This window comes from Leguminivora glycinivorella, chromosome 14 (genome assembly GCF_023078275.1).
Source record: "Leguminivora glycinivorella isolate SPB_JAAS2020 chromosome 14, LegGlyc_1.1, whole genome shotgun sequence".
Lineage (NCBI taxonomy): Eukaryota > Metazoa > Arthropoda > Insecta > Lepidoptera > Tortricidae > Leguminivora > Leguminivora glycinivorella.
Genome location: NC_062984.1, coordinates 17,721,540 through 17,745,886, shown reverse-complemented (window position 1 = coordinate 17,745,886; position 24,347 = coordinate 17,721,540). Strand labels below are relative to the sequence as shown.

Below are 24,347 nucleotides of genomic sequence, written 5' to 3'. Positions count from 1 at the left end.
TCAATTCTGATAAATGTGATTTGCCCTTAATGAGCACGCTAGTGCGAACCCATTACTGGTAAGTGACCACCCCAGGAGACTTTTACTTATGTTGCGCGGGCTAATGACGAAATCGAATCAAAAACAGCCTAGCCGAAGTGACAATCGTTGACGATAGGTGGCGATCAAAACGCAGTCTGCCGGCGTATATTATGCTGTCTGTCTGTCTGTCTGTCTGTCTGTCTGTCTGTTTGTCTGTCTGTCTGTCTGTCTGTCTGTCTGTCTGTTTGTCTGTCTGTCTGTGGCATCGTAGCTCCCGAACGGATGAACCGATTTAGATTTAGTTTTTCCTCTGAAAGCTGAGTTAGTCGGGAGTGTTCTTAGCCATGTTTCATGGCTCGGTCGGGTGTTTTTTCAAAATTTTAATTTTGTGGTTAGGTTATATAACTTATCTATGTGGATAAAGTATCCGTCAGGTCCATCAGTGTGAGAGTGACAGCCGGCGTATTATGCTTCCATTTTTATCACTTATCCATGTGGATTGACAGAAATGGAAGTATAATACGCTGGCTGGCTCTGTCGCGCGCCTACAGACGTGCGATAAGAGCTATTACCCTAAACTTGTAGACATTTAAAAGAACATCAACAAATAATTTGTACACTTTTTGTAGTTACCTAAACCATTTGTCGGTTAACCAACCAAACACAAAAACCAAGCGAATCCGTCACTGAGCGACCTGCCTTTAACCTTTGTATTTGGCCGTGTAATAGTTTAACTTACCCACGAATTTACCTTCAACTGACATAAGAGCTATAAGAAGCCTATTGAGGGTAGATTTGGTTAATATTTTTTTGAAAAATCTAAAGATATAGACCCCCTTATGCCCCCCTTTGTCCCTTTCCGACGTATTGGTGTGATAAAAAGAGACAAACGAACTTTATCGGCTTGATAACTTTAGTGAACGGTTATGAATAAGGGGGATAGAAGGGGGGGCACTTTAGCTACAAAGCGTAAGCGATTGTGACGTCGGCTAGCTAACAAGACCTTACTTTGTTTTTATGTGGTATCTTCAACTTTACTGCATTCAATATAAGATCTATTGTACCTTATTTGTCTAAATAATTATGTTGATTAGGGTTATTATTGGTCATTTGAAATGGAATCAGGCTCTCGGGACGTTTGCGTTACGGTTTCAGTATCGTTGTGACCATTTGTGAACTTTGGTTCAAAGAAATAAGGTTCATTTTTGGACAATTAAGAATATTGAGACTGATTAATAGAAAAGACGATAAAGTTCATTCAACGCATATTATATTTATATTTATTTCCTTAATTGTGTGTATAGAGTCACTAGTGTCACTACTGTAATGTTCTTGCTCAGAATATTAAGTTCTCGATCGTACTAGGAGGAAAAACTTACCATTGTTAAAAAACTTTGCTTCTTCTTTTTTTATGCGTACTGCCAAGGAGTGGAATTCCTTGAGGCATCTTCTGGGCGAGCTCACTCCATCGTAGGCCACGTCTGTGCCTTTGGCTAGTCTGTGGCCAAGAGTAAGCTATAAAAAAAACTTTTCATCGAATTAACGGAATGCAAAGTAAGTAAACCATACGTACTTACCTATCTACTTATTTCTTTTCTCCTGGTAAAATGGAATCTGCTCATAATTCTGAGTGGAAACAACATCGTATGTCGAGTGTTTCTCTAAGGGCCACTTGCACTAACGACAATGGAGGGTTAATCCGAGGGTTAATCAACCATTTTATATGGAACTAGCTTTTACCCGCGGCTTCGCCCGCGTAATAAAAGTATTCATTAAGATTTTCATTTGGATCCGTAGGGACCGTAGGTTTCTCTGTAGGTATATTTATCTGCGATTATTTCGATTGCACATAATACTTTTGCTTGCAATGATTGTAGAAATATTACACATCGACCACAGCGTAGGTAATTCTATATAAGCTGGGGAAACCTTTATAAACATCCCACATAGCCCGTATTTCGACACTATGATCGGTGGGTAAAAAGTACTTTTTTCTATTATCCCTTACAATTTTTTACATTTTGCTTATACTTATCGCAAACGTAATCTTCAAGCAAGCAAACAACGATCGTCTTAGAGCACATTGATTGTAAGAGACCGCCGACCGATTATCCGTATCCCGCTAACGATACCCATATTATCCGTATCCGTATCCGTATCGCTATCGCTATCGCTATCGCTATCCCTATCGCTATCCCTATCGCTATCCCCATCGCTATCCCTATCGCTATCCCTATCGCTTTCCCTATCGCTACTATCCCTATCGCTATCCCTATCCCTATCCCTTATCAAGATGTTTAATGATATAACACTTTAAGTTCTCGCGCTTTGTACACATATTTAAAGTCACATACAGGTCGAACGCGATTAATTAACATTATTTTTACCTTTTTTCCCAACGTTTCGGCCAGGTTGCACTGGCCGTGGTCGCGGAAGACTGACGTCCCAGCAAAATGTCACCGGAGATGTAAACAACACAAAACTACCCGATATTAATTTATATAAATGTTCGGGGTAGACAAATAAATATAATCTACCCGCTTTTAGTTAATGTTTATTTCCCACCATGTTTATTTTAAAGGTAAAAATAATGTTAATTATAATCGCGTTCGACCTATATGTGACTTTAAATATATGTTTAATGATTTCTTATCAAGTGCTAAAATATAAAGTTTCATGGTTTTATCATTTAAAATTAAAGAAATCCCATACAAACTTTCAACCTCTTTTTCAACCCCTTCATCCCTTTTTTTCGAAATAAAAAGTAGCCTATGTTCTGTCTCAGGGTCTAAAGATTGTCTGTTCCAAATTTCATCAAAATCGGTTGCGTGGTTTAAGCGGGAAAGCGTAACAGACAGACAGACAGACAGACAGACAGACAGACAGACAGACAGAGTTACTTTCGCATTTATAATATTAGTATGGATGGATTAGTATATTAGTATATTAGTATATTAGTATATTATGTAAGCATCACAATGAATAACATTCTGTATATATAGCCTTATACTGATCGTAGCTCATCTGTGCATGGGCTTAACGAATGTCAACAGTAAACGTCAGATTTGGCGGCACTTCACTTTTTAGGTTATAAGAGTTTTTGTACGGATTGTAACTACTGATAGTAGATGATTAATGATTTGATTAATGTTATATTCCTGATTATTATTTGACACTGTAATTGAAGCAATCAATGTAATAAAGCAAATGTAGCTGGAAGCAGTGGTTTAAATGATAAACCCCCATACCGGAGCTCGAGGGCCACGGACATGCCTTCACATGAAACTGGAAGCAATAGATTAAATGATGGATCCCTGTGACTGAGCTCTTGAGCCTTGGCTTGGCTCACATCTCAGAAGTTGGATAAAGGATCTAATGTCCACAAGGTGCGTAAACGTCACTTGGCCTTCTAAAAGTTGGTTTGATAATAGAAACTACAGAAAATATGTTACAAGATTTCATTAACTTGTTCGATAAGAGGAGCAAAAGACAGATCGTTTTGTTTACTTAAAACCAAAAGGTTTTTGTTTGGTGCATCTAGCATAACTTTGTTTTCAGTTGATCAAATTATTAACCATTTCTTTTGTATTGTTTGTTTTTGGGCTGTGAGATGAGAAGCTGCCATACACCAAGGAACAACTCAAGGAATCAAACAGCTGATGTATGATGAGAGGTAACTTAAGGGTTGAAGCATTAGCTCTTTGGTGAAACTAACTATGTCATCAGCACAAGCCTTGAACATGTTGATAAGGATATGAAATGCTAGATGGTAAGAATGGCATTGGACAGAATACACAGTATTCTGGTGCAGTGCAGGTACTCAGAGAAAACTGATAAACACATGTAAGTTGAATGTATACTTATTCTTTTGGATGGTTTACTGAAAAGTACTGAAAAGTTTTTTTTTTGTTCAGACACATTGGTTATATAGTACCTATATATATATATATATGTATGATGAAATATAACAAAGATAATGATATAGATTTACAATTCAAAGTTTTAGCTATTATGTAAAATGAGAAAAGAGCTTCAAGCAGTAGCGGGCTAAATTAAATTGTTAGCAGGCTATGTCGGGTTTCAATATAAAGAGATTTTTACCAAGCGGCACACAGGTCACAGGTCATAGAATATATAAACTGTGGTTTATAAATCAGAATACATAGCTCAATAGATAGTTCATGTACATAATTATATATAAAATATATGTATCAGTTATTTGAGGTATAAGGTACAAAGAAATTAGTTTTGATTCCTTAGTGCAATATTTATTTATAAATATTTTGAGATCTAGGCAAATGAATACTACAATGTACATAGTTGATGTTGAATGCTTTATTTAATAATTTAAGGAGAGTAGGCAAGTAAAAAGTGAATAAATAAAATCACAGATGATAAGAATTCCAAATGTGTAGCGGTACTGGTAGTGACATATTAAAACTGGTAGAGTGAATCAGATCTCTATTCCAGACTATTACCTATTGTGTAGTAAGCTAATCAAAGGTCCGCTTATACTATCAAGCCTGAATTTTGTGAAAGTATGAGTAATATTTATGCAATATAAAGATATTAATGGGTTTTCCTGAATTGATTACTCCTCAATTATGGATATTATTAATTACTTCAAATTCTTCATTGATTCTCTAATGATTTTTGGGACCGACTGATATGGATAACTGGCATGATTAATCACGGGGTTACATACAAAGGTAGTTAAGTAATGTTACTAATGATATAAACAGTACATGAGTGTAAAAGAGACACACAACCATTTCATGGTGTCACTATCTTTTAACACTAAATTTCTAAAAGGTTACTCCGAAAACAAAGGTTACAATTTCAAAGCATCATCATTTTCATCCAGGACAATTGGCCTCTGATTCCATTTCGAATTTTGGTACTGTACAATGTACATCACGAAAGTATGCCTTTGAATATTACCATGTGATATTTATCTATGTTGATGATCAAATATGTATGTAAGTATAAAAGGTTTAGTGATAACCCGGTTCTTTTTTTTAGTTTTTGTTTTAAGGGATTGAGTGTGCACATTACTTTTCCCCACTACCAACATGTTAGAGAGTCAGTAATTCTATGGAATTATTCTAGAAAAGAACACAAATAATTTATAGTATGGTAGATTCAGGTTAATAGACAGAGTAATTATTGATGTATTTTAAGTAAACACAACTACCAGGTCGTAACTTTTAGGTCACTATATTTAAAATTGCAAGTGCCTAGTAAAGGTAAAAGCAGGTGACCTGTAGGTACCTACTTATTAAAATTTAAAAAAATATCAAGTTATATAAGTAATTTAAATTAAATATCAAAAAACCATGCTTGTTTGAAATACCAGCAGAACTTTTATTTATTCAATTATCATTGAAAATGGACTTTAAAAAAAAGTAACAATGGTAAAGAGAAGTATCTACTTCAAATTGTTTAGGTACTACCAAGTTTTGGTATTAATACATTTATTTGTTCGGATTCCTGTTGTATTGATACATCATTGGCCACAGCATCTTAGCAGATGATTGTTGCAGTGATTTTATTGTGTGGTGTCGATATGCCGTACATTGTCTTTGGTGGCTTAGTACCTAGTCCAATGATACAAAAAAAAAGGTAAAATCTAGAGTTTCCAGAGTGACTTAAATGTACTTATGTGGTTAACGGTAAATGACATTTTAATATAAAGAAACCTTGCGAAATAAGCCAGAAAGGGAGGAATTTGGAGTTGGTTTAATTTTTCATAAAGCATCATGAAATCAACTTTTGATCATAATATTTGGTGTAATTAATTATTGTATGATGGAGACTCAGTGATGACCAGAAATAAGTAGGTAAATTTAATCGTATTAAGGTAACCAACGAATACAAAATTGAAGGTTACATTTTATTTAGAAGAGTGCTGTTTACATCCAAATAGAGCTCGACGGCTTTACCAATGTAACAAAAAGAAGAAATGAATAAGATATAAGTAACTGAACCTATTCTAAATAATATGGCTGGTATGCAAATAGCGTTTTCGGCTCCGGCCAAAGACTTCAGAGGTTCATTTTGATTTTGTCTGAATAATGTTGTTTGTTGCGCCCTCGTGAGTCGCTGCAGAGCCAGAGGTTGAAGAGATGTTTCTGAAATTTCCGATTCCAATAAGTAGTTGATTATTGCCATTATGAAACTGCGGGTTAATAAACAATTAACGTTATAAAACTGCAAGAGAAAGAAATGTAATACGTAGGAAAGTTCATTGAATATTTGTATAGGTACTGGTACCTAAGAAGTTTTGTTTCATTAAAGGTTACTAATAGCTACAAGATTTCAATAGCTACCCAAAATATTCCCAGGGATGTTGCATTTAATTAATATTTACTGATAAACTTACATAACGCCATGTTTGTATTTCAAAATGGGGTAGGCAGAGCACGTGAAACTGCAATTACGAAGCCAATTTGGCAATTAAGGCGTTAAAAGTAACGGAAATTGTGAATATAATACTTAATTTTCTAAATATATTCAAGGTTGATAAATGAAATTAGTATGAATGTCATTGTATTAAATTAATGATATGAATCTTTGATTAAAATACTGAGAGTATCTACTGAGACTGATGTCCATGACGTCTGATTACTGATTCAATTTCAATACTGATAATTTTAGGTTTTAAGGTACTATACTCAATAAGTAGCAGGTCTCTTGAGGGTGATTTTTCTATGCTTTTCTATGTTGACTGAAAGTTTGTTTCGATGTATATAACAGGGTTAATAACCAGATAAAATCGATGATGGATTATAATGATGGTAATAATCTTATACCTAGACGAATTATGATGATGATGATCGACTGTGTCTGATCGAATTTTTAACGTCTGTGGCTAGAACGAGAATTAGGTACTGACAATAGTATAATGTGTTTCTATTTGTTTTATGTTCCAACGCTGGTAATATGGCTGATCGGATGAAATTGATGATTTGGAAGAGCCTCGCTGCAAGAGCACACTGATGTAAAGAAGGTTAAATCTGATAGATGGTGGAGCCACTGCCAGCGGACCGAGTGCCAAGCTGCTGGTGATCAGGGTCGCAGAGTCGCCGTACTGCAGTGCTGTGTACTAGTACACGATAAGGAAGCGAATCTCTCTAGAGTGTCGAGATTCAATGTTATAAGATTAATAGCTGGCACGACTATACTAGTCTTTATATACATATTGTAAAATCTTAATTGAGTGCCGAGTTATGGCAGTGTGTAGTCTAGACCAGGCCATGATAGTAGGTAAAACAAACAAAGCTATGTATAGATTGTGACTTATGTCGATTCGAAGATTCTTGTAATGTAAGCTTGTTGCGTGAATCAAATTTTAAACAAAATATTGATAGGTAAATTTATGTTGGAAAACTGCTCAGAACAGGCCTTAAAGGCAGACTGTCTGGGGCAGGCCCTGATTGTTGATGATGATATTATTTGCCATAACAAACATTAAGATTGAAAAGGAAAAATACCTTTTGATTGATTGATTATGATGAATGAAGGAGCAGACTGTCTGGAACAGGTCCTGACTGGGTTGGGCCTAACATTCTAGAGCAGGCCGTGAAGGCAGACTGTCTAAAACAGGCTATGATACCAGTTTGGCATTCTAGAGCAGGCCGTTATGGCAGACTGTCTAGACCACACCAGTCTAGAGCAGGCCATACCAAATTATAAAATTATATTGATTGATTAGGTTGAATGAAGGAGCAGACTGTCTGGAACAGGTTTGGGTAGTAGCCTGACATTCTAGAGCAGGCCGTGAAGGCAGACTGTCTAGAACAGGCTATAATACCATCTTGACATTCTAGAGCAGGCCGATATGGCAGACTGTCTAGGCCACGCCAGTCTAGAGCAGGCCATAATTTAATTGATTGATTGGCAGACCGCCTTGATTAGTCAAGAACGGGCCATAACAAATTATATTTTGTTGATGAAAAGAGCAGGCCTTAAAGGCAGACTGCGGATGTTTATGGCATAATATCTCTTATTAATATGTTCAGAACAGGCCTTTAGGTTGACTGTTAATGATATATACTTTGTTAATATAATTAGAATAGGCTTGTAAGCAGACTGATTATTAGTGATATAATATACTTTATTAATATGATAAGAGCAGGCCTAGTCTAGTAGGCAGACTGTGATGTTAATTAGAAAATATACTTTTGCTAATATGTTATACTTTGGAACCGGCCTTGAAAGCAGACTGAGATAGTTAATGATATAATATAAAAACCTCGATAATATGATTAGAATTGACTTTGTAAGCTGAATGTGACTATTAATGATATATTATACTTAGTCAATACTTAAATAACAAGCCTAGTAGGCAGAGATTGATAATGATGTTTTATATACTTTGATAAAATGGATAATCATACTGGTTATAAAACAGGTATTGTAAACAGACTGAGATAGTTAATGATAATACTTTGTTCATATGATTAGAACATTTGTGGACAAACTGAGAGTGTTAATCACTTTATATTATGTACAAAATTCAATCTGCCTATGGCATTGTTAATGATACATAATTCGTTAATATGTTTAGAACTGACCTTTGAAAGCGGACTGAGATTATTATTTATATATATACTTTGTTAATGTGATAAGAACAGTTCCTGAAAGCTGTGAAAGACCGAGGGTTGCGATTGATCAAGACACGCATTGAATATAATGATCTAATTTGCCAGAATGTTGAGTAGGCCTTGAAGACAGGCTGCGGTTGTTAATGGTCGTTTATACCTACTTGTATTAATTGCTTGGAGCAGTCTATGATTGTAAATTAGTTGCTAGATTGGAAAACTTCAACGAAATGCAAGCTGTTACAGCTACTTGATGTTGGTAATGCAAGTGTTTATAAATATGTTGAATATTACAAAAAAAAGTTATGCATAGGTTTAGAGCAGGCATTAGGACAGGCTGTATTGATGTTGATTTTTACTTACTCATAAACTGTCTAGAAGAGCATGATTTAAGTTCCTTAATATATTAATGAAAGATAGGTAACTGCAGATTAAAAGTGATCTTGATTTCTGATGATATGAGATTGAAAGGCTGATGATTTTATATGTGTTAAACTGATAGCTCTTGTATATTTAATAACTGTAATAAGGTTACGAAAGAATTTAAGATTTTGTATATGTGTTATACTGATTATTTAATAAGGTTTAGGAGAAGGATACTGTAGTAATGAATGTCTGTGGATTGATACTGTAGTAATGAATGATGACATTAAGCGTAGATAGGTACCCGTACGTTTGTTACCACTGTTATTGAGGTGAATATGTTTAGTGAGAGGGCTCACTTTATAATAAGGACGGCCGAAGCTGTAAGCATCACAATGAATAACATTCTGTATATATAGCCTTATACTGATCGTAGCTCATCTGTGCATGGGCTTAACGAATGTCAACAGTAAACGTCAGATTTGGCGGCACTTCACTTTTTAGGTTATAAGAGTTTTTGTACGGATTGTAACTACTGATAGTAGATGATTAATGATTTGATTAATGTTATATTCCTGATTATTATTTGACACTGTAATTGAAGCAATCAATGTAATAAAGCAAATGTAGCTGGAAGCAGTGGTTTAAATGATAAACCCCCATACCGGAGCTCGAGGGCCACGGACATGCCTTCACATGAAACTGGAAGCAATAGATTAAATGATGGATCCCTGTGACTGAGCTCTTGAGCCTTGGCTTGGCTCACAATTAGTATATTAGTATATTAGTATTAGTATATTAGTATATTAGTATATATTAGTATATAGTATATTAGTATATATTAGTATATTAGTATATATTAGTATATTAGTATATAGTATATTAGTATATATTAGTATATTAGTATGGATATTAGTATGGATAGTATGGATAGTATGGATGGAAGTATGGATGGATGGATTAGTATGGATAGTATGGATAGTATGGATGGAAGTATGGATGGATGGATTAGTATGGATAGTATGGATTAGTATGGATGGAAGTATGGATTTGACAGATGACAGCCCACTAGCCCTGAGCTAAGTGGTCGGTGCAAGTGGGCCCAAAAGATATTATACATATTTCTTTGCAAAAATTTGGTGTTATAGTTGCACAGTTGAAGTTTTAAATCCAATAAAGTTGTTAGTATTTTCTATTCACGAGTCTCTGGTACTAGCTAATGACGAAATGGAATCAGGCAGCCAGGATGTCTGCAACGTTTTTACGCCGCAGACGGACGCCCATTCTGTTCCTTGATGAGATTCAAATTGGTTTCATTTTCACTTTTGTATTTATTGTAGATTTTATATAAATGAACTAGAAATGAAAATTCATCGCTCATTACAAGTCACTGTGACTTGTAATCTTTTGGAGCACTACTACAATTTATAGGCGAGACGACTAAAAAAAACTAATTAGTCCGTCAGTTAGATTATCAAAGAATTTTAGACTCTTATTTTTTTTTTCTTTTTTCTCGTAAACGAAAATTGACGATGGCACAGTGCGTTGAAGTTTCGCGTGACGTCACTCCTATGTACAATTTTTACTTAGAGGTGACGTCACAAGCCCCCACTCCGATACTTTGATGCTCTTTATCTTTGTTTTTTTTTTCATTAATTAGAAAAAGCGAAAAATATGTGTTCAGTATTATTGGACGATCTAACTGACGGACTAAACAGAATGCCATTTTTAGGGTTCCGTAGCCAAAATGGCAAAAACGGAACCCTTATAGTTTCGTCATGTCCGTCTGTCCGTCTGTCCGTCTGTCCGTCTGTCCGTCTGTCACAGCCGATTTACTCGGAAACTATAAGTACTACAGTGATGAAATTTGATGGGAATATGTGTTGTATGAACCGCTACAAAATTATGACACTAAATAGTAAAAAAAAGAATTGGGGGTGGGGCCCACCATACATGTAACTGAGGGATGAAAATTTTTTTTTCGATGTACATACCCGTGTGGGGTATCAATGGAAAGGTCTTTTAAAATGATATAAAGTTTTCTAAAAAACATTTTTCTTAAAGTGAACGGTTTTTGAGATATCAGCTCTCAAAGTCGTAAAAAGTATGTCCCCCCCCCTCTATTTTTATAACTACGGGGTATAAAATTCTAAAAAAAATAGAGGTGATGCATGCTAATTAACTCTTTCAACGATTTTTGGTTTGATCAAAGTATCTCTTATAGTTTTTGAGATAGGTTGATTTAACTGTAATTTTGGTTAAGTTATTGGTTTATTATATTTGCTGCTACGGAACCCTTTGTGCGCGAGCCCGACTCGCACTTGGCCGGTTTTTTTTATGTAACTAGTCGTCATCCCTATTTTACGGTGCACACTTTATGGCGACCCTGCCACTACCGCACACTTTAAGCTGTTCACTAAAAGGCATACGAAAGGCGTGACATCTGTCGTATAAATAGTGTACCTTACCCAAGTTAAAGGTATGAAAATATGGGCCTAATAATCGATAAATTAAATTCGTGTATTATTTTGATTTAAAGAAAAGTTTTTCTACTAGGTGCTACTAAGTTTATTTTTAATCTTAAGGTACCGATTCCAATTGGTTTGACTTTCTTATATTTGATTAGCCTATATTTTAGTACATATATCCCGACATCCAGCGAAGGCCGAAGGCCAAGCTCCACGTAGGGCCGAAGGCCCGGAGCGTCCCTGAGAGGCGCGCCGGCGGACCGGGAAGTTGGAGCTTAAACACGACCCAATAGTAAAAGTGGCTTAGAGAAATAAAATATAAGTATACCGTATTTCAATATAAACTACAAAGTCGATGCTTAACAACTCCGTTAACATCCTTAGCTAAATATAAAATGTAACTGTAAACTAACATAACTATTACAAGGTCAAGCCTGACTGACTGCATATTAGACTCATGCATCACTGACCTTAATTGAAACTTAGCTTACTTTAAAGCCCGATCAAGTCTAGTGTAAGAAAGCGATGAGATACGTAGCGCAGTAAGCGGCCCTAATGTGAGAGCTTATTAGCACTTATCAGCTTTTTCACACGACTGTCCATGTCATAGGCGGTACGCGTTTTTGAAAAGTCCATTTACTAAGTTTAGCGGAGCACAGTAAAAGCTCAGCCACACATGCGCGTTTAGAGAGCGTAGGCAGAGCGCTAGCGGAGCGCAATGATAACGGTGCGCCGGACGGACGCTGGCGTTGCGCCCAGCGGATGCCGGGGGGAACTAACGAGCGCATTCCGCGCTCCGCTAACGCTACGCTATCAAAACGCTTTACGTGTGGCGGAGACTTAAACGAGTGGTTCAGGCTTATCACACGAATGTTAATATTTTTTTAAAGATTTGGATTGATCCTCGCTAGGAGTGCGGGCGGTCGATTGGTCTACTAACAAAATAAAACGAAAATCATGGATAAAATACCTATATTATGCTTAGTTTCCGCTTTTGAGGGAAAGGGAAAAGAATTTTGTTTCGTACTTATTGCTGAGAAATTCGACTTATTGAGTTTCGAGTGTGGAACGTCGATAACTCGAAACACCATTTTATCTCTAGTTGGGATACTTATTTACTTAGGATATATATAGGTAAATCACAGTAGTATCGGAGCCACTCTAAAGTACGAATCTTTAATAAACTTAGGTAGCTCTTCCACGTAGTAAATGTGACTGGAAAATGTATAATAGTTTTTGCTTTTAGAAAAAGAAAATGTGCATATGCAAGTTCAAAAACGCTGTTCTTTTTAAAAATAGAGACATTTTCGTTGTCATTATTGATAAACATAATTATCAAGGGTAAACATCTCATTAAAACACATGAATTTTCAATCCTTTCTGGACCAAAAACGTTATCCGCTGTCCTCTTATCGCTTATTAACCACAAACCACTAATTCCCGTTAGCGGAGAAGGATACAGCGCACCCAGTGGCACACTGGCCCGTTCACACACTCACTTCTAAAATGTTACATTCTCTTTAGTTTCCACTGGCGCTTACGCCCTTCTGTCTACGTTACCCGGCGTTTTATAGCTTAGTCGTAAAAGGTAGTCATTTATTTGAGTATTCAAGGCGCTTATGACGTTATGGTACTGAGTGGTATAAGACTTGGGAGTCATTAGGTTTGGTTTATCACTGGATTGTCTAAATGTTCGCACACGATGTTGAATAGTAAATACCTAGTTAAATATACGGACTGAGTGCATGGAGAACAATTCAAGGTAGGTATAGGTAAGATGGCATGTTTTAGAACTATTCATTACTAGCTTTTGCCCGCGGCTTCGCTCGCGTTAAATCCAAATATTCGGCATGCTCCATACAAAATTCCACCCCCAATTTAAGGGAAGTGGGGTGTTAGAAAGAGACAAAAAGTAGCCTATGTCACTCTCCATCCCTTCAACTATCTCCACTTAAAAAATCACGTCAATCCATAGCTCCATTTTGCCGAGAAAGACGGACAAACAGACAGACACACACACTTTCCCATTAATTTATAATATTAGTATGGATAAAAATGTTTTATATGTGTACAATTTTTTTTAATTAGCCCTGATCCGATCGCTTCCACAATTATATATAATAGTGTTATAAATATTATAAGAATTACTCCTCTTCACGCGACTGAACTCTGCAAATTTGCTACCGACGGCCGACCAAAACAGTCCAAGGGGCCGATTTTTGAATCTCACGCGTTCGAATTCAGAAAATTGTCACTGAAAATAATAAGCAAGTCACCGTTTTCAACCGGTATTTTAGTGACAAAATCCCGTATGCGAGATTCAAAAATCGCCCTCCAGGAATGTAAATTTTATAATTTGGATATTTTCTAATACTTTAGAATAAAGAGGCCTTCATCCAAGCCAAGTATTTCTACCCTTTCAATAATTTACGAATAATGACATCAGCATAAGTCAAACAGCAAACCCTAAACGGGTATATTTTCTAGCTTCCAGCCTTTTCTTTATTTCATTGAACAAAATTAGGCATTGAGGCTTATATGATAGATTTTTATGACTTTACAGACACCAAACACCCAATTGTAGTAAACGAGACATCAATTTTCTCGTACGCGCAGTACACTATTTCAAATTTTAGTGTTGAGCATTTTCCCGAAAAAATATTTTAAAACTTTTTATCTAGTTTTTTTTTTAATAAAAAAAAATATTCATTTTAATGTTTAAATGTGTGATAATAATGATAATATGGATTTTTTTATCTGAAATAAATGAATTTTATTTTTTTATTTTGTTTAATGTTTTTCCTACTCAGAATCAAGAATCCTTTCGATCCTACTAGGAGGAAAAAAGCGTCCCTAAATTATTTTTTTCCACTTCGTTACTATTTATCAAACACTTTTTACAGCGGTTACAAACTGGAAAGTATGCATATTCCCGATGAACTACAGTATGGGGTTCTTCAAAAAAGGAGTGTACAAGTTTCTAATGGGTCGACAACGCGCACGTGACACCCCTTGAGTTGCGGGCGTCCATAGGTTACGGTGACCGCTTTCCATAAGGCAGGCCGTATACCTGTTTGCCACCGACGTGGTATATAAAAAAAAATATATTGCATAATAATAATTTGGGACCACTTTTTTGTCTCCCATTTTTTATCCTAGATCGAAAGGGCTCGTGATTCTGAGTAGGAAAAACATAAAATTTACCAACCCTAAAAAATTTTTTTTTGTGATTCTTCTCGCGAAAACGCCCTGTTGTGTGTGTGTAGTGCGGTAGGCCCTTCGATCGCAGAATGTGAGGCTGTTTATCACATTTCAACCGTGCTAAACAGCCGAGTACAGAAAACATAAACAGTTCATTAATACAATTAGGAGAACTTTCGCTTTTAATACTGCTAATCATTTGCATAACGTATGTTTGCTCGCTCACATAATAATTATGATTATCTAAGGTGTATGATTTTTTTCTCTATTGTTATATTTTTATTTATTTTTATCCGGCAACCGGCAGTCGTTGTTATCCGGCAGTGACTCAGCTTGCGAAGCAGAAGGTCTTGAGTTCGAATCTTGGAAACTCCTACTAATTCTCTCGTCTTACTAACTCGTCGGGTTACCGGCAGACAGAATTAAACATTTTGTTATAGTTAGTTGCTAAATAGGTAGTAGTAGACATTATTTTAGCAGATAGTTTGGTTTTTACCTTTGACTTTGACTTTAATTTTAATGTTAAGATAAGATAAGATAAGATAAGATGTTTATTTGTATAAGTCATGTACATAGGATCTTAAAATTTTACAAATAGCTTCCATGACACCCTGTCAGGGCACACAAATTACTTATATCTAGCTTAATACTAAGTTTCAGGCCATGTAGTTGGTTAATAATTTGGATAGGTGGAATTATTATATAATAATTTTTGGTCATAGCATAATATAATTCGAGTAATACGATTTAGGAATAAATGATTTCAATTAAATTCAAAATATATGTAACAAAAAAAAAATCGTTTTTTTTTTTTGGAAATTTTAAGTTAGGTACTAAAAGGTTTCGTCATTAAAAAACTCCTCCACTGAGTAGTAACATTTGTGTATGAGAAAACTTTTCAATTTCTTATGGAATAAATTGTCATTATTTTCTAATTTGATGTCATCAGGGATTTTGTTAACTATGCGGATACATAAAAAATGGGGACCGTTTCTATATATAGCCAAGTTCGAGTCAGGTGTTGATATTCTTACTTGTTACACTTGCATAAATGCCTTAACAGTCATGCGATATTTATTGTTTTGCCTTCTGGTAGTAATATTGCATGATGATAAATCAAATGTATTTAATTCTGGTATGCGGTTGACAAAACACTTTTACTAATCATGCAAGTTGTTACGTAAATAATGATGCATTTGTCTTTATTTATAAATAGTTAACATAGTTTATATTTATAACCATTTATAGGTAAACCAGATTTTGTCCTTTCATTTAACAGACATTCCCTTCGCAGTATCTATCTTATTATAGTTTCAGTTTAGGGGCTATACAGCAATTTAATTCAACCGCCTACTACGTCACTCGCTAGCGGTCGCGGGTTAAGTACCTACCCACTAGCAGTTGCCTCGAGGTAACAAGTGGCCGAGAGGTGCCATGCGCTTATAATAGTACATTACGATACAAGTGCGTAAAAGAGGAAGTTCGAAACGAGTGGCGATAAATTAAAACACGACCGAAGGGAGTGTTTTAAATCGACACGAGTTACGAATTTCCTTTTCGCACGTGTATCGTACGACGTTTTTCAGTACAGATGGCACTCCGAAGTTTCGACCTGTCATATAATGAACCACTTCTCGCACTAGTGCGTAAAAAAAAAACATCTGTACTCTGTATCTGTACTGAAAAAGTTATAAAATGTCACCCAACGCTCAAAACGCGCGCGCTTAAAAACACACATATACACATACACACACTCTCACACTATCTCTCTCTCTCTCTCTCTCTCTCTCTCTCACACACACACACACACACACACACACACACACACACACACACACACACACACACACACACACACACACACACACACACACACACACACACACACACACACACACACACACACACACACACAAACACACACACACACACACACACACACACACACACACACACACACACTCAGGTGTTTTTAATTTAATTTAATTACTTTTTTTTCTAAGGTACTGGCAGAATACCAGCGATGTGGCTTGCCACATCACAACGCTGAGCCAGCGCCTTTTGTACCACGACACATGTTTCTTTATAATGTTGTTTCTTTTTCTTTGGTTAGTTAAGCGGTGTACTCACATTTCTTTTTTTCCTATTATTTTAAGCCTTTATATGTTGTGTTGTGGATACGAATAAAGTTATTTATCTATTTTTATCTATCTGATGTGCCGACGGAAAGTTTCCATAATTCTGAACTTTTCAAATAGAAAAACTTCGGAAACTTTCCATACTTTGTATGGACAATTGTATGGATGGAAACTTTCGTTTTCATTTTAAATTCCCTTTATTTTTCGTGAAAATTTCGTGAATTTTTCAAGAAATTTAAGATTTTTTTTGGAAAGTTTCCGCATCTTGCACATCACTACTTACAAATGTTAACTTTATTAGCCTCATGCCCGGTTAAAACGGAGACAACATGACTCCATCGATTATTTAAAAGGACAATTATTATTATTACAGTGTGGCCCAAAAATACGTTGACAAACGACACGTTTGTAGGTATTGATTATTTATCTGTCCTTACACGAAATATTGTCCTAACAATTTAAATGTTGACAAAATAAATCGAATCGTCTTCTAAATATCCTCTTTTGGCTTTGACATATAAACGCAAATATTAGAACTAAAAATTAACGATATGCCGCTGCACCTCTAGTTTGAATTTCTTCTAACTTAATGCACGTATAGCTTGTAAAATATCCTAATTTTTGTAATCAATAAACGGGCTAGGGTTTTAAAATTGATTACGAACTTTAATTTATAGTTTTACTTTTAAGTTAGGTGAATTTACGTAAGTAAGCTGATGAAACTTATCGAGCTTAATGAATCTGGAAAAAATGTCTTTACACAATTGGTCTACATTGCATAACCTTGTGAAATGGACATGAACGCTGTTGAAGTAGAAGTACAATATTATATATCCAAAAAATATTTTCGGTAACTTCGATAATTTTGGTTTATTTCAACATTTCCCTATTCTTTGTCAACATAATTTTGGGCCACCCTGTATATAATAAGCTAGTCGTATACCTACATTACCTACGTAAATTATGCGTTTACGTGTAAGATACGTGTGATAGCTAAATGCTAAAATTACAATAGCATAGACGTTTCCATGAAAACGTTTAGTGATTACTCCTATTTGGCTTGAAATCAATTTATCGAATCAAAGCAACACGCATGCCATACTCACACTTTTTAGATACAAAAAGGTAGTTATTAAATATGGAACTAGTCATGTTTTACTTCCTTTCTTGATAGAATCGCAAGCGCACCCGTCCAGATATTAGACTAGTAGACTCCGCATGTAGGGATTGATTAATCGCAATAACCAAAATTCTGATTTCAAGGTATAAGCTTTTACCTATGATCGTACATAATCCACTTCTTCCTCGAATACTCTGTAGCTGACTTCTAAAGAATTGCCCATTTTAGTTTATTCAGAATTATATAGTTAATTTAAAAAAGCCCGTAAAAAGTTACGATTTATGACATCTGACATCTGACACGAGCGACTGCTCTAATAACACCTAGTAATGAAATTTTATAACATGTTTTGATACACATCACGTGACGTTAATCCAAATAGATGTCTGTTCAGTATCTCGGCGTTCATTCGGATTCTCACCTAAATTTTTTTGTATCGTAGGTCAATCTGACGAAATTCGCACTGTGCAATTAACTCACCCACAGTCTTTTGTATTCTTACATCCAAATGACACGATAAAGAGTTATCAAAAAAAAAAAATTGTTTATTTGCCAAAAAGTGTTACAAAAAATTTTTACCTTTGACCACCACACTAGGCTAGGCCTGTCTCGTGGAGTCAGTCCAAACATTACCATTTACATATTACATTTACTTTTCCTACGCTGAAGAAACAATTCTAATGACTAAAAAATATTTAAGACTAAAGCTAACCAGACTTAACAAGGGTAACACGGTTAATCACAGTATAGTTCAGTAACGAATTTTCGATTTTACTAGTGTTAACACATTTAATTAATAACATTTATTGTATATTTGTAGTCAGCAGGAGTGAATGACTTGTATATAAGGTGTGTGTGTGTGTGTGTGTGTGTGTGTGTGTGTATAAGTGTCTGTGGGCCAAATAGGAATAATATTAAAGTTATATGATGCGCAGTCTATTAAGACACTAGTCTGCGCACCCACCCCACTTCTCTCGAATGCTCACCGCGCTTCGGCGCACGCGCATCGTCTTCAGTTCTCTAGGTCACAGCCGCGGTGCAACGCGGCTACGAACTGTGTGTGTTGTGTTGTGTTATTGGATTTTGCCGGCTTTGTTAAGGTAATTGTTGTGATTGTGTTTTTGATTTTTTTGTGGAGTTCTTTAAGGTATAGGTGAGATTTTAAATGCATTTTTGTATATGCGTCGATAGAAACAGCAAAGATGTAAACAAATGTGAAGGGTAGCCGGCAGTTTTTAAAGTTATGAAAAGATTTGACTTAATTTTTTTATGTAGAACCTTTTTGATTTTATAATAATGGTCATAATTAAATAGGTTATATTATAGAAACGGTTTATATGATATGACAATGAACGATTCAAATACGTTGCCCATTAGGTAGGTACATAAGTAGATACCAAAAATTGAAATAGGTACCAACGTAAATTGGAAATAAACTTATTGGAATCAGGTTACCAAACACCCATCACAAAATATATGAGCAAGCAGAATGTAACCTTTAGTCGACCTTTTCTATGCGATTGACAAATAAACACTGTGTGCCATTTAATGCCATATAAGTCTTAGGATGTTACAATACTCTGTGGTATAAACTATACGTACCTGGTCTACTCACTAAATATGTATGCACATTGTTTAGTGAGTACGTACGTACTCGTACTAAACAGTTAATAGACTGAACAAGGTTCGTGGGTCAAAATATTTCCCATCTTACCTCGCCCTTTCAATACCTAAATTGACATGTTAATAAGAGGTTAGCTTTTAAGTTTAGTCTTAGTTTCTTATATAGTTATGTAAATATGTTCATATAAATAAAGAAGTATAATTTTAACATAAGAGTTACTGCAAAGCATAATGAGCTACAGCGCCGTGTTGCTGTGTAACTTGTAACACAAGATTGTCTTACATTTTATAGTCGGAGCAAGCTAAGCTTGCAAAGATTTTGTTGGCACTAAGTCCACAAGGAGTTGCTTTACGTAAACATGATAATTCTTTAAATAATGACGTTTACTTAAAAACACAATTCCTACCCTATCAAAATCACATGCCTAAACTGTCATAGTATTATCTTCGGTACCCCACTTAGCTCATTTTCCAATAGAATCCTGTCTAGGGAGCTCAATTTCCTATAACTTCCTAGGAGTACGCGGAATCAGCCAATTACTGAAGTTACACAGACAAACAAACCGCAAAATTGTCTAGGAAGTCCCCATCACTACGTTACATGGATAAACAAAAAGCCGATCGCCGCGATCGGAGCGTGACGTATCGGTTGACCACATGCTGCGGTGAATTTCTCGCCGCGCCATTAACATGTGAAACTCCCATTACATTGGATCGTGATATACGGATTTATGGGACCTATGTTGCCAGTGGAGCAACGGGATCAGTGTTGCCAGGTGGACAGAAAAGAGTTTTTTTTTATATGTGCTTACTCTTGGCCACAGACTAGCCAAAAGCAAAGACGTGGCCTACGATGGAGTGAGATCGCCCAGAAGCCTGTTCACCCTAGATTTGAAGGTTGCCGGGTTATATGAGCTCGGAAATATAGCCGCCGGCAAAGAATTACACTCCTTGGCAGTGCGCATAAGAAAAATGGAAGCAAAGCGCTTCGTGCGAATTCGCGGAATATCTACCAAGTAAGATTTTTCGTGAATTCCTGGTAAGTCTGTGACAACACGCTTGACACATGATTTGGCTGCATTCGGCCGGATTCAAAGTCAAAATAACAAGCAGTAAGAAATTTCATAGAATCTGATTTATAACGTCACTATGACATAGTTCTACAGTGGCCTAGGGTTCCAATTGGTTGACTGTACATATGACCCCACATCGTGAGGTTGGTTGTGCTTGCTACAGATTTTACAGCCGAGGAGACGTGTGACAATGTTCTGCTCACTTAATTTCGACAACTGTTCATATCATTATAATCAGATCAGAGAAGGCAACTGTTAGGCGAGGAGTTCATAAACAAAACAGTTGTGGTATTTTGACGGCTGTATTGTTTGCATAGTAAATTATTTGTAAAAAAAAGTGCAGTAAATTAAATTGTATACCTAAAATTATTTCACGTAAGGTACAACGGGGCAAATCCCGACTGAGGGACAAATGTAACTGATCCATTTTTTTCATGATTTACAAATTTTGCATTATAAAATATAGTGTCATCCGGTTATACATGGTAGGCGTGTTCAGAGGATACAATCATGTAGAACTCAACATCATAGTGTAATAATGGAAAAAATGGATCAGTTACAATTGCCCCCCAGTCGAGATTCGTCCCGCTGTACCTTATATCAAATCTGATCCAATGTAGTTTAAAAAAACGAATATTACATTTGTTAATAAAATCTTTTATTTTGGACAAATCAAACCAGATTTTGTCAGTTACAGAAATGATTAGGTAAACTACCTAATACTATATTTGTAATGTTTAACCTAAACAAAGATGTTGAATAATATAGACTACAGGAATAAACTTCTTTCCCAGAGAACACCGTTTTCTGTGTCCATTCCTTAGCCTTCATTAGGAGTGAAGATTTAAATGGCTTCGTGCGAATAAATGGTATGTCGGCCATGTAATGGTGCATTTTCTCCTCACGTCTGTCCGGCGAAGTAAGAAGGTAGAATTAAGTTGTAGGGCAAAAGGGATTACTTTGCCAATGATTATATCGTTTTAGTTTTTTATCAAGGAGTAACATCTGCAAATGATGTAAGAAAAGCTTTAGAAAATTCACAATATTTAGTGAACATTATTCACTACAATTGGAAGGCGTCTCGGATGCAAGAGAACAGGGGTATATTTGCCGCGATACCAAGTGTCGACTGTTATAGTTCTATCCTTTGCTATCTCACTTGGTCCCCATTAGCATGAAAGAGATAACAATATGACTTCAGTGCTTCCCATAGGAAACCTCCGGTCCTGGCCTGGTCTACAGACAGCCAAAATCTGGAACGACCTGCCTCCACCGGTTAGAAATAATATGTCCCAAAATATCTTTCAAAATAAACTGAAACTATTATTACTCTTCAAATATCTAGAAAAATACCTAATCTAATCAGCTTTTACCAACTAACAGTAGTACCTAGTTTTTTAGTCCTTGTCCTCAACTAATACTTACTGTTCCTCTTTGTATGTTCAATTTGTCGCTTGTTTATTATGTTACTGTCCTTTCTATGTTATTAAGTTAATATTCCGTCTTATGTCTGCTGTCAATTTACTTGTACAGTGGCGGTATTCCGCATCTGTTTGATATTTGTGCTGTCACTTATTTTAGTTTAGCTCTTAGGCCTCTTAGCTTAGTTTATTTAGTCCGGGACCCACTGAAAATCAGCGCTTCGGCATCCCGTGTCAATATGCTGAGTGGGCTCCCAATTTAACATCTAGATGTGTTGTTTTTATCTTTCTTATATTTGTCCAAACTGATGTTAAATAAAAAATATTCTATTCTATTCTATTCTAAAGTGAGTCGTATGTACTTTATGTTTGCATCGCGCCTTGCCTTCGGTACTCAAATGTCACTCTTTTCTTACTACACCGTACTGAATATAATATAATATACAGTGAAACCTGGATAAGTGAGACTTCAAGGGACGACAAAATTTATCTCACTTAAAGAGGTATTCCACTTATTCAGGGTCTCAGTTAGACAGGCATAATAAAATGTTTGTCTCATTTACAGAGGGTATCACTAATAGAGGCCAGAATAGAGGGTATGCCAGTTATAGAGGTGATAAATAAGGTGTTTTGCATATAAGTAGTTATTATTAGTTGCATACAACTTAAAAGAAAAGGTAAATAAGCCTTGTATTTAAATAAAATATAAGACTCTAACGTCATTGTGTCTTAAAACTTTTATAGGTATATTATAAAAGTATTTTTTTTTTAATATTTTTATGTAAATTATCGTGATTTTAGTTTTAATTGCTTAAAATAACCAAGAAAACCCTTAAACTCATCTGAACACAAAAAGGATCAATTATTAAAAATATGGAAGTAGATTTTCAATGAAGTCCAAGTTACAGAGGTCATAGATTGACTGTGTCTCAGATACAGAGGTAAATTTTTATAAAATTCTTAACAAACAATTAAGTTCATATACATTTCAAATATAGTCTCAGTAACAGAGGTAAAATACACACTCTGTCTCACTAATAGAGGGAAATGTGACTATAAAATCGAAAAGGCTAATCTCACTTATATAGAGGTCTGTTTTGTCTCACTAATAGAGGTAAATCGGTGCGAAAGTGTCGGGACCACACCTTGGGTCCCAACTAAAGAAGTTTCTCACTTATCCAGGTCCCACTTAACCAGGTTTCACTGTATATAATATATACATATATCGCACCTTTGACATGATTCTGTGGCAATGTGAATCGACTAGAAGAATAGCTTTACAAAGGGCAGGGCCAAAGTTGTGTAACTTTTCGTGCTAATCTGCTCGTTCTTCGTAGATGCTCAAGTAGGAGTTAAAATTTTAGTTTTACAAGGATTTAAAGGTTTAAAAGAGATAAAGGATTAAAAGAAGTTTAACACACATTCCTGAACTTCCTGATCTTGCGAGTTTTTTAACACACGAGAAGTAAAATACATTTGTACCCGAGTGTAACACAAAACTTTTCCCCTCACTATAGCGAGGAAACTACAACGCAAAAATACGTTTATCACTGCTTCCAGTAGTTCCACAGGTGGTAAATCATCTTTATTACTAGATTCACCTACTTTTATCAATTTTAAAGCAGTTAATTTGACTTTATTCAAGGTCAAATTACTTTACCCACTAGTGGATAAAATGCGTTTTTACCCGCTGGTATTAAATGACAAAACACGTGTTTTTGAGCTAGTGAGGGGAAAACATTTTAACTACATATTAAACTCTCGTAAGACTAAACGTACCTACTTACATACGTGATTTTAACCCCCGACGCAAAAAAGACGGGGTGTTATAAGTTTGACGTGTCTGTCTGTCTGTCTGTTTGTCTGTCTGTCTGTGTGTATGTCTGTCTGTGGCATCGGAGCTCCCGAACGGATGAACCGATTTAGATTTAGTTTTTTTTGTCTGAAAGCTGTTAGTCGGGAGTGTTCTTAGCCATGTTTCATGAAAATCGGTCTTCTATGTCACGGTCGGGGGTTTTTTCAAAATTTTAATTTTGTGGTTATTGTCCATATATTTGTGGGTTTAATACCGCGTGTAACCTGTTGAAAATCATTTTAATGGCATGTTTTATTTTCACTACTTCATTTTCTACGCAAAGACAAAGTTTTAGATTACCTTAAGGTGCGTATTCACCAGCAGCGGCTGGTCCATATTACAAGCCGATTCCCACCGGCTTGCCTAAAATTGATTACTAGTAAAGTATTTAATGTTAAGGTAGGTTTCTTTTTGCTCAGTGTTGCCTAGCAGAAATTTTCACCAGCCGCCACTGGTATTCA

The 24,347-nt window shown here is 35.7% G+C and overlaps 1 protein-coding gene across 2 annotated transcripts in view; it reads left to right on the top strand.

Moving 5' to 3' along the window:
* The first annotated feature begins 18,960 nt into the window (after positions 1–18,960).
* LOC125233057 overlaps positions 18,961–24,347 on the top strand; it is a 262,529-nt gene continuing 257,142 nt past the window's right edge. For both annotated transcript variants that reach the window (XM_048138903.1, XM_048138902.1), the window contains exon 1: positions 18,961–19,014. The gene's annotated coding sequence lies outside the window, so the exon portion shown is untranslated. The remainder of the gene's footprint in view (positions 19,015–24,347) is intronic.